At 37.6% G+C, this 12,043-nt stretch overlaps 1 long non-coding RNA gene across 1 annotated transcript in view; it reads left to right on the plus strand.

Moving 5' to 3' along the window:
- The window catches only part of LOC110743447, a 63,304-nt gene extending 51,709 nt beyond the window's left edge, over nucleotides 1–11,595 (plus strand). The window contains exon 8 of the long non-coding RNA XR_004183699.1: nucleotides 11,512–11,595. This is a non-coding gene — a long non-coding RNA (uncharacterized LOC110743447). The remainder of the gene's footprint in view (nucleotides 1–11,511) is intronic.
- The last annotated feature ends 448 nt before the right edge of the window (nucleotides 11,596–12,043 follow it).

Consider the following 12,043-nt stretch of genomic DNA (forward strand, 5'->3'; position numbering starts at 1 on the left):
GCCAAGAGACAGAAGTAGATTTAAGGCAGAAATGAGAGTTTAATGAAGAAAAAAAAAAAAAAGTACACTTTTAAGGAACCAAGAGTGCAACTCAAAAGATTGAGTGCCCTACCTGACTGTTAGCTCGGGGCTCTTACAGATTTACTATTTTCTGGCTTTTTTCCCCAGACTTTTCTAGTCATCCCTCCACAGGGAAGGCTGTTGGCTACTGGCGGCAAGCGCAGTGATGCGTCAGTATCTGGGAGAGGCTGCATGCACCCTTTGGTAGTCGAAGTTATGGGCTTGCTCCCCTAGGGCAATTCTCCCATACCAGTGTAGCACCCCCAGAGGAAGGTCATATATGGGTCAAACTCCGCCAGTTTGCTCCTTACTGTGCATGCCTGGACATGTCCCAGAGGAAGATGAATGTCTGCCATTTTAAGTTCTTATTGGGAAGTTGTTGCTCACAAGTTCAAGGTGTCTCCTGTTTGTTAGGAAATTTTCCCCTCTCTGTTGTCAGCTACCTGCCTATTGCTTGGTAGTCACCCTTCAGCCACCTGACATTCTTTGGGGCCCTATCCTGACCAGCTCATATCTGCCTATCTACCTACTCTAACAGCAGTGGAATGCTACCTGTATTCCTGATTTGTAGCCTCTAGCCTATGTCCAAGACAACCTATGCCCCAGGAGGACAGTGGCAGAACCTTAGCTCACCTCTCGAAGGTTCTTTCTCTGAAATGTATTCCCTTCAGTCCTTGTGGCCTCTACAGTCCTCTTGTGCCTTAAAAATGTGATTTTTAAATTTTTCCGACTTTCTGTTTTTAGTGACACATTGGCCTTCAACCTATGTGACAGCAGAAGTTGAATTAGCCTTATTTCTTGGAAAAGTCCCAGACTCTTTTAACTTTGGGGTCTCCGCATGTGCTGTTCATGCTATGTGGCACCCTCTACTTAAAACTTCTGGTGTCTGGCTTCTTCCACTTCTTCGTTCTCAGCTTGAATGCCTTCTTCTCAGAGACATGTTTCCTGACCACTATTTAAAGAAGGTTTTTAGTCATCATTCATTCCCATTATTCTCTACCACAGCATTTTTTTTTTTTTTCCTTTATAGCACTCATCACAGTTTGGAATAACTGATTAATAATTAATAATTTATTTTTTTATCTTCTCCATGATAGTTTATGCTCTTTGAGATTAAGAATCATATGTGTCCCTAATAATGTTTTTAGTAACCTCTCAATTAAACAAAGAAAGAAATGCTGAAATGAATTAGTGAATAAATAATTCAAAAAAGAAAATTGGGCTTCATTCTCTTGGGAAGATTATTTACTGATATAGTTTTTATTTGTCTGTCTTTTTAGAGATAGGGTCTTGCTATGATGTCCAGGCTGGCCCAGAACTCCTGGGCTCAAGTGATTCTCCCAACTCAGCTTCTGCAGGTGCTTGGGACTACATGCCTATGCCACTGCACCCAGCTCTACTTACATAGGTTTTTTTTGTTTTGTTTTGTTTTGTTTTTTAAACTGGTAAATGACTTCCAACCAAATACTTCTGACATAATTTTTTTAAAAAATTTCTCCATGTTTTTACCTTAATCAGTTAATATATTTTGATTGCTTGCTGTGTAAATAGCTCTGTGCTAGTTATTTTGAGGTATAAACATAGCTCTTTTTCTCATTTACATTGTGATCAATTTTAGGAGATACAATTTGTAAACCTTACAATCTCCCATTATACATGACACTTAAAATAACTTAAACTAAATTCATTTTATTACCCTAAGACCATTCTCTTTCTACAATCTATATTTCCATTAGAATCACTGTCCTAGATACTGAAGCAAGATATTTTGAAATTATCCTCAGTTCTTCTCATTTTCCAAAGCCTAACAAACGTATGCTAACATCTCATTCAGGCCCCTCATGTGCTTGGAAAAGTTATTTATCTTCTTAGAACTTTACTGTAAAATGGTTAATATATAGATCAAATAAAATATGGAATATATGAAAAAAGATATTTTTCTTGTTATGGCAAGATTAAAGGCAAATAGATAATGTCTCACATTATTGGATTAATGGACAAGTTTTATTGGCAAACTTACCAGCAAAAGGTCAGCAGAGGAGGTATGTGGGGGTGAGGCAAGGGAGCTAGTAGGTTTGCTCTAGAAGAACCCTCCCTACCCTCCTTTAACTCTCCCATCCCCACTCTGCACTTTCATGAGAACAACCCTGTATGCAGGTAATTTACTACTGGGGCTGAAGTGCCCCACTGGTACATGTCAACCTGTCTTGAGAGTAATACTTGTCACCCTTGGCAGAAGTTAAATGAGGACTTCTTGCGGGAAGATAAATTTTCCCTGTCTTGATCAGTGTGTTACCAGAGAATCTGAGCCTCTGTGATCATTCACCAGACAGTCTTGCTTGTTACTTTACATAATGTCACCCCCTGACACAACCTGAGATGGAAATCAATTGGATTTTTAATGGCATCTTCAGCTTTTGTTATAAATGAAAGTACAGGCCTCAAGTAATAGTATGAGGGCAATCATGAATACTTGCAGAGTCTCCCACAACCACCCAGTTGTGGTATCCACGCTGAGATGTGAAAAACAAATTCCAAAGCTTAGGTGAAACAGTAGCCAGGAACCAGATTGTGTCCAGGAAAAAGGCATGATATATTTGTCTACCCCCCGGTTGGGAAAAGAGATCTGGGATATACAAACATGGTGCTCCCCTGGCACTTGTTGAAAATTAACCCTCTGCATTCATTTTGCATCGCCACCATGAATGTGGGAGTGCAGGAGCACAACTGTTGGAAGCCCAGCCAGCAGGGATTGAGACTGCTCCCAAGTGGAAGCAGCACCTACTTTTATGAAGAGTGCAGGAATAATTTGCACTCAGTCCCTCTAGAATGTATGGATTTAGGCATAACATCTGAAACTGTAAAATCTTCAGTAAAATCCTTATTACTCAGTAACATTTTGGGGGGATATGATAATATGCTGTCTTCTGTTTCAAGATGCACCCACCTAGAGTGTCCATATGGAATCTAGTTACGTCTGGGTTGCATATGTAGAATACTTAATGCTGTGCCTGACACAGCACGTGCTTAATTATTCAGCTGAATTCTGTCTTCAGTGCATCTCTGATATTTGTCCTTTCTTTTTGATTTCTCCTGCCTTGGTGAGACCCTCTTGTCCTCAAGGACTTCAGACTCTTTAAACAGGTCTCCTTATCTCCAATCTTTCTTGCGTCAAGCTGGCCTTTCATATTAGGCTAAGAGTTAACTATCTAATCTAAAATCTAAATTCTCTTATTCCCTGCTTTAACATATCCAAGGACTCCTTTTATAGAGATGAGGACCGAGAGATCTAGTTAAAATAAGAGTTCCTGAGTGCTAAACAAAGAGATTTGGGTTCATCATATTTCTAATAAGAGTAATGGATATCCATATCACTGCGTGCCCTTGAGCAAATTTTTGGAGTTATTTTTGTTTCATTTTTTTTTGTCTTTAAAAATGAAGAAAATATTACCCATCTCATAAGATTTTAGCCAGATTCAAATGTATTAATTTATGTAAAGTGCTTGGAACCATGTCAATCATATTTAATAAGTGTTAAGTATATTACTATTGTTGTTGCTGTTGTTTAAATAGTACCTTAGGTTAAGTATACTTAAAGTGCCTGTGTGAGAACAGATTTTTGCTGATTTTCATGGGATGATGAACTTGTAACAGAGTGTATATAAAGTTTATCATTGATTACATTGTTAAATTTAGTCAACTATTTTTCTTGCAGCAAGATTTTGTGGATGAAGGAAGTAGTTTGATGGTTTACATTCTAGTGCTATGTTATTATCTTGTTGGATACCATAATAAATAATGTACAGAGAGTTCTCTTTTAGTAGCACTATTTGAGGTGATATTGGTCCAGGTGATCTTGGCTCTATCTTTTGAAAAATACTGACTTACAGGATAAATTGCATAACCTTTAATATGACACCCCAGTTCATCACAGTATTCTCATTTTATCCATTCTCCATAATTTTCTTCTTAATTTGTCTCTATTCCTCACTGTTTTAAAGTAATAAACAGTATGGAGACAATAGGCAAAAATGAAACACTTCACTTACAAGTGGAGGCTGATTCCTGTGATTCCTGAGCTTAAAGCTAGAGTTAGAGTTGGCCAATGAAGCTGGTCAAGCAGAGGACTCAAACATGATAGTTAAAGGAACACATTTTCAGAAAAAAGTACTGGTAATCGTGTAATCTGATTGCATTGGCACAGATTTAGGAAAGGTAGCGAAGCCGTAAGGTGGGTGTAAGAAAATGGATGAGGAGTAAGAGTTTGGACTAGGGCCAGCATTCAAGAATTTGGAGCAGGCAGGCAGTGTGATTCTTGATACACATCACTTGCCTCAGCCTAGATCTGAAAACGTTTTCTTGATTGGGTTTTTAGCAACTGTGTGCTATTATCCAAGTTCTAGAGATTTTGTTTTAGTAGGTGTGGGGTGTGATTTTAGAATAAATATTTTTTAAAAGCTCTCCAAATGATTTTGATGACCACCAGGTTTGGGGACCACTACCAGGAGATCTCTCATTGTTGTAGCAAATGTCCTCATTTCCTGAAGGGGGTATCATTACCCCAATTCAAGACCCTTCATTGTCTGGCAAGTCAATGGAAAGTTTGAAGTGTGGTTGCTGTATTGCGCTGCTCTATGTGTTATAGTAACCAATCTCAAGGGAATTGGACATCCCCATCACCTGCCTCCCACACACACGCTGCCAGAGGACTAGTGCCAGAGCTGTTTTGCTCTTACGTGAACTTGCCCTTTGACCACAGTTGACTGGTCTAGGAGTAAACCACTCGTTGAAGTAGAACTAATGAGTCTTCTTTGAGGTTTTTAACTTTAGATTAGAAAGCTGAAGTCTTCTCTCTTATTCTTTTGTTAAATTCTGACTGCCATGTTTTCTACTATGAAATATAGCTAGTCTGTGGAGTCAGAGAATAAAGAATGCATAAGAAAACTGAAATATGAGATAGGAAGATAGTTCTGGCAATATTCAAAGTCCAAGTATTCTGGAAAATTCGGGTAGCTCTGTACCTATCCTTTGGGATCAGAAGCAAAGAGGTTAGGATACCCTTAGTATTAGCAGATATTTGATATTTTGATATTTGATACTTGGTATTTTGCTTTGTAAAACCATTTATAATCAATTTTTTAAAAATCTCCCAATTTCATGGAGACCCGAAGTCTAATGCTGTCTGAAGTACAGCAGATATGGTAGGCAGAATAATGATCCCACAAAATATCCAAGTCCTAATATTCCAAATTTGAGAATATATTACCTTACATGAGCAAACAGATTTTACAGATGTGATTAAGTTAAGGATTTGAAATAGTGAGATTATCCTAGATTATCTGAGTGGGTCTAGTGTAATCACAAAGGTTCTTATAAGGGAAAGTGGGAAGAGGAAAGAGCATGAGAGATGGAGGGAGAGATGCGATGACAGAAGCAGAGTTGGAAGGATGTGATTCCTGGGTTTGAAGATAGGGAAAGGGAGCCATAAGCCAAGGAATGCAGGAGGCCTCAAGAAGCTGGAAGTGACAACAAAAAAGATTCTCCCCTCCAACTTCCAGAAAAATTGTAATCTTGCTGGCACATTGCCTTTAGCTCAGTGAGATCCACTTTGAACTCCTGCCCCTGCCAGAACCTTAAGATAATAAACGTCTGTTGTTTTAAGCAATTGAGTTGGTGCTAATTTGTTACAGCAACAATAGGAAATGCACCACGCAAAAACAAAGGTGCAATTAGGAATTTCTCAGTGGTCAGCCTTGTGGTAATAAGGGCATGGTTTCCGGTAGCTGAGGGCCCAGAAGCGCACTCCTTAGTTACTCTCAGTTCAGTTGCCCATAGTTCCATGAAAGCATGCCCTATGGTCATTAATTTTGGTGACTTTGCATTGGCAGAGGGCCTTAAGCTCAGGCCTTAGCCTTCCTTTATTATTCCTGCCCAGTTACTTTTTGAGAAAGGAGGCAAGCAATAAAGTCCTCCAAAGATCAAAGGCGTTGTTTAGAACTAAGAGCAAAAAGTTCCAACAATCCGAAAAACAAATTTCTTTTATTTATTTATTTATTTATTTATTTATTTATTTATTATTATTATACTTTAAGTTCTAGGGTACATGTGCATAACGTGCAGGTTTGTTACATATGTATACTTGTGCCATGTTGCTGTGCTGCACCCATCAACTCGTCAGCACCCATCAACTCGTCATTTACATCAGGTATAACTCCCAATGCAATCCCTCCCCCGTCCCCCCTACCCATGATAGGCCCCGGTGTGTGACGTTCCCCTTCCCGAGTCCAAGTGTTCTCATTGTTCACTTCCCACCTATGAGTGAGAACATGCGGTGTTTGGTTTTCTGTTCTTGTGATAGTTTGCTAAGAATGATGGTTTCCAGCTGCATCCATGTCCCTACGAAGGACACAAACTCGTCCTTTTTTATAGCTGCATAGTATTCCATGGTGTATATGTGCCACATTTTCTTAATCCAGTCTGTCACTGATGGACATTTGGGTTGATTCCAAGTCTTTGCTATTGTGAATAGTGCCGCAATTAACATACGTGTGCATGTGTCTTTATAGCAGCATGATTTATAATCCTTTGGGTATATACCCAGTAATGGGATGGCTGGGTCATATGGTACATCTAGTTCTAGATCCTTGAGGAATCGCCATACTGTTTTCCATAATGGTTGAACTAGTTTGCAATCCCACCAAAAGTGTAGAAGTGTTCCTATTTCTCCACATCCTCTCCAGCACCTGTTGTTTCCTGACTTTTTAATGATTGCCATTCTAACTGGTGTGAGATGGTATCTCATTGTGGTTTTGATTTGCATTTCTCTGATGGCCAGTGATGATGAGCATTTTTTCATGTGTCTGTTGGCTGTATGAATGTCTTCTTTTGAGAACTGTCTGTTCATATCCTTTGCCCACTTTTTGATGGGGTTGTTTGTTTTTTTCTGGTAAATTTGTTTGAGTTCTTTGTAGGTTCTGGATATTAGCCCTTTGTCTGATGAGTAGATTCCAAAAATTTTCTCCCATTCTGTAGGTTGCCTGTTCACTCTGATGGTAGTTTCTTTTGCTGTGCAGAAGCTCTTTAGTTTAATTAGATCCCATTTGTCAATGTTGGCTTTTGCTGCTGTTGCTTTTGGTGTTTTAGACATGAAGTCTTTGCCCATGCCTATGTCCTGAATGGTACTACCTAGGTTTTCCTCTAGGGTTTTTATGGTATTAGATCTAACATTTAAGTCTCTAATCCATCTTGAATTAATTTTCGTATAAGGAGTAAAGAAAGGATCCAGTTTCAGCTTTCTACTTATGGCTAGCCAATTTTCCCAGCACCATTTATTAAATAGAAAATCCTTTCCCCATTTCTTGTTTCTCTCAGGTTTGTCAAAGATCAGATGGCTGTAGATGTGTGGTATTATTTCTGAGGACTCTGTTCTATTCCATTGGTCTATATCTCTGTTTTGGTACGAGTACCATGCTGTTTTGGTTACTGTAGCCTTGTAGTATAGTTTGAAGTCGGGTAGCGTGATGCCTCCAGCTTTGTTCTTTTGACTTAGGATTGTCTTGGAGATGCGGGCTCTTTTTTGGTTCCATATGAACTTTAAAGCAGTTTTTTCCAATTCTGTGAAGAAACTCATTGGTAGCTTGATGGGGATGGCATTGAATCTATAAATAACCTTGGGCAGTATAATGGGATATTGATTACCTAAAGAAGACAGCCACTCCATAACAGAAAATTCAGCCTCATAGCTCTGCTGTTAACCTGTCTGCTCAGGCTCCCTATGACAGGCTTGTGACCAATTGTGCTGTGATTACCAGTGCTCAGTGTAGCATGATCAGCTGCTGTCAGCTCTCATGTGCAGCCAGGCAAAGAACACAAAACAATTCTTGTTCATAGTTTAATGAAACGCAGTTCTGAAGGGACTTTTTACTGTATTTATTTTTCCAATTTGCTCTCAACTAGGTTTTTGAATTTGCAAGATTATAAAACTGTCCACCTGATTACTTTTCTGAAGAGCCATCAACTCTACCCAGCTTCTTGCGTGCCTCTTGTCTTTTAAATAATTATACAAACAGGTGTTTTGGAGAGGAAACCATAGTTTTCTTACAGCTGAAAAGCCAACTTTCAGTTTGCAAAAGAGTACATGTTAAAATATGTCCTGTATTCCAGGTAAAATCATAATGCTGTTGTGATTCTTTTCCTTCATTTTGAAATGGAGAGGAACTCTATTTTACTTCTCAATATATCCTTCCCAGATGAATATTGATGTGTAGAAATGAAGTGATGTGGTCTGTACCATGTAGCTTAGCAGAAAACTAGATACTGCATTGGGTTGTTGGCAATGGTTTTACACAGGTATGACATCTCATTCATGTTACAGTGAAAAGCCCATGGGTTCTCTTTTTAAATTTATTTTAAAATAATGTTGGACCTACAGAAAAGTCTCAAGAATAATACAAATAACTCCATATATATTCACTCAGATTAATCAATTATTAACATTTTGCCAAATTTCTTCTCCTCCTCTTCCTCTTTCTCCTTCTTCTTCTCCTTCGTCCTTTTCTTCTTCTTCTTCCTCTTCTTCATCTTTTTTCTCTTTATTTCTTTTTCTTTCTTCTTCCTTCTTCTTTCTCTCTCTCTCTCTATATAATATATATTACATATATATTACCTTACATGGCCAGAGTATTGGCTATGTATATATTTATATGTATAAAATTACATTATATATGTGTATTATACTATCTTCTCTGGGTCACTTGAGAGTGAAATGTGAACATTATATCTTTTTATTCCGATACACTTCAGTGTATATTTTCTACGAGTAGAGACATTCTCTTACATAACTATTTTGGTCATTTATTGCTGTACAATAAACTGATCCAAAGTTAATTGTGTAAAATAACAGTTGCTTTTTTTGCTTATGGAGTCCATGGATCAGGAATTTGGAGTGAAGACAGTTGAGATGGCTTGTCTCTGCTTCTTGCTGTCTGGAGCCTCAACTTGGAAGACTCAAACCTCAGAAGGTGTTTTAAACATATGGAATCTGGAAATATCTGAAGCCTTCTTCATTCACATGCCTGGTGTCTAGATTTGGATGTGTCAAAATCTGGGCTAAGCTATACCTCTTGCCAGAACCTCTACATGTGGCTTCTTCATGTGTCTTTTGTTGTCTCATGGTATGGTGACATCAAGGTCATTGAATTTCTATCATGGCAGTTCAAGGCACCAAGAGCAAGTGTTTCTGTAAATCAGGTGAAAGCTTCAAGGCCTTTTTTTTTGACAGCTTCAGAAGTGTCACTTCAAAAGTGTCACTTTTGCTGTACTCTATTAGTCAAAGCAGCAACAAGCCTGTCAAGATTCAAGGGGGAGGAGAATTACAAACCACATCTCAATGGGAAGAGTAATAATTCACAGCCATCTTTGTAACCACTGAAATCAACAGCATAATTATAAAATCAATTAATTTAACTTTCATACAATACAGTCAGCTCCCAAGTTCTTCAGTCAGGCTGCTCAGGTCTGAATTCTGTCTCTGCCTCTTATGAGATGTATGACATTTGGCAGGTAGCTGTGGTTACCAAATCCTCAGGTTCTTCATCTCTAAATGAGGCCAATAACACCTACATCTCTTAGAGTTGCTGCAAGGGCTGAATAAAATAATTACATGATGAGTCTGACGTAAATAGTGGCTTAGTAAGCATTAGGTCTTTCTCCTCAGAGAAATAAACATGGTACTGAGTACACAAAAGACCTATAATTAATTACGGTTATTTGAGAAGCTTTAGAGGTGCCTGGCTTTCTGAGAAATAATGGAGAGATTCATTACAAAATTACAATGTTTTTTATTAAGTTCTATTTCTGAAGATTTTTTTTGTTTTGTTTGTTGCTAGATAAGTATCTTCAACCAGCAGAGAGAATCCTTCAATTTTTTAAATACAAATTATAGTCATTTTAAGAGAAAAACTTATGCTATTCATCTATCAACATCATGAAAGTACAAACCTCAAAAACATGATTAACTTCTTTTAAAAATTCTTATTATTACCCCATTTATGTATTTACATATTTATTTATTTATTTATATTTTTTATTTACATTGGTTTTGGAGGAACAGGTGGTTTTGGTTACATGAATAAATTCTTTAGTGGTGATTTCTGAGATTTTGGTGCACCCATCACCTGATTAATATACACTGTACCCAATTTGTAGTCTTTTTACCCTCACCCCCCTCTCACACTTTCCCCCCGAGTCTCCAAAGTTCATTACATCAGTGTTATGCCTTTGTGTCTTAATAGCTTAGTTTCCACTTTTAAGTGAGAACATACAATGTTTGGTTTTCCATTCCTGAGTTACTTCACTTAGAATAATAGTCTCCAATTCCATCCAGGTTGCTGTGAATGCCATTATTTCATTTCTTTTTATGGCTGAGTAGTATTCTATTTTTTATGTGTGTGTGTGTGTATATATATATGTATATGTGTGTGTGTGTATATATATATGTGTGTGTGTGTGTATATATATGTATATGGGAAGGGAAATGGGACCACGCTGACTGCCTTAAACCAATTGGAATTCACTTTTTGGGGCTGAGGTTGAGACTGGGACTAAATCTCCTGAAATATTGCCCACTGGGAGGGACCTGAATGAGTGTTGGGAGAGATGGGGCAATAAATAGAACCTGCTACAACATATGAACTGGATTTTATGTTTTATTCAAGGATTAGAAATCGGAATAAAGAATCAATTTTTAAATATTGACATCATTTGTAAATGCCCAAAGTTCTTTATAATGTATTTTTGACAAGCAATTGGTTTGAAATATAATGAAGATGATTTTGGTAATCAAGAAATATGAAGCAGGTTCAACAACTTTGAAATGCTTTTAAAAATAATAAACATTTCCAAGATACTACAGAATTATTCAAATTATAAAATGTTTCTTAGGAAAGTGTTCCCCATTTTTTTGCATTTATGTTTCTTTTTAGTCCTCACAAGTAAACTCTATATAGAAGGATTTATTTTTTCTTTGCAACTTTAAATTTTCCTATTCAATTTCTCTATAAAATAATGGATACAATTCAGAATATATTTTAAAACTAAACATTATCATTTTCCTCTTCTAATTTTAATTTGTTTATGAATTTTCCACCCAAGTATACTCATGATTATAGGCCATGTTCAAGGGAATGACAATTCTTACTTTTTAATTCAGTAATGCCTGGAGAAATGTGAAATTGTTCTGGAATGCAATTTGAGGAAGTGAAAGAGATCAGCTTTTAATGGCATCATGTCATTTGTTACATTATAGTTAATGTCAGACAGGTAGGCTAGGTAATGATATAACGAATAACCATCCCAAAATATCAGTGGCATAAAACAAGAAAGGTTTATTTTTTGCTCAAACCACATACCCACAGATATTCAATGGAGTATAATGGGCTCTGTTCCTATTAGTGACTCAGGAACTCAGGCTGATGAAGAAGTCACTATCTCAAATGTGCCACAGAGAAAGGGAAACTGGGGGAATCTTCAGGCCAGCAATTAAATACTTGACCAAGAAGTTCCACACGTATATCTGCTCACATTTCATCCATCTGTAAGAATTGCATAGCACTCCTACCACAAGAGCCAAGAAGTGTGATCCAACCTGATTCCTGGGAGATGGAGAGCCACAAATATTGGTGAGCAGTATTTTTGACTATTGCAGAGATGTACTAGTGTACATCACCATATTTCAACAGAAGGGTAGACATGGCCGAACAATTAGTTTTCAGTTGTGATAAACAAAATGAAAATTCTTCAGTTAGGGTATTTCTCTAGAAGCTGGCATTATTAGAAATAAAGTGCATGAAGGACAACAGCTTCTAGTCTCATGGCTTTGAACTGTGATGTCACTTTACCCTCATGTTAAGGGCCACATTTTAGTAAAATGGAGACTCTTCTAAATAGACGATGTCCTTCCCTGTGGGACAGGGAGAGGGTGACA

The sequence above is a fragment of the Papio anubis genome, chromosome 5 (genome assembly GCF_008728515.1).
Source record: "Papio anubis isolate 15944 chromosome 5, Panubis1.0, whole genome shotgun sequence".
Taxonomy (NCBI): Eukaryota; Metazoa; Chordata; class Mammalia; order Primates; family Cercopithecidae; genus Papio; species Papio anubis.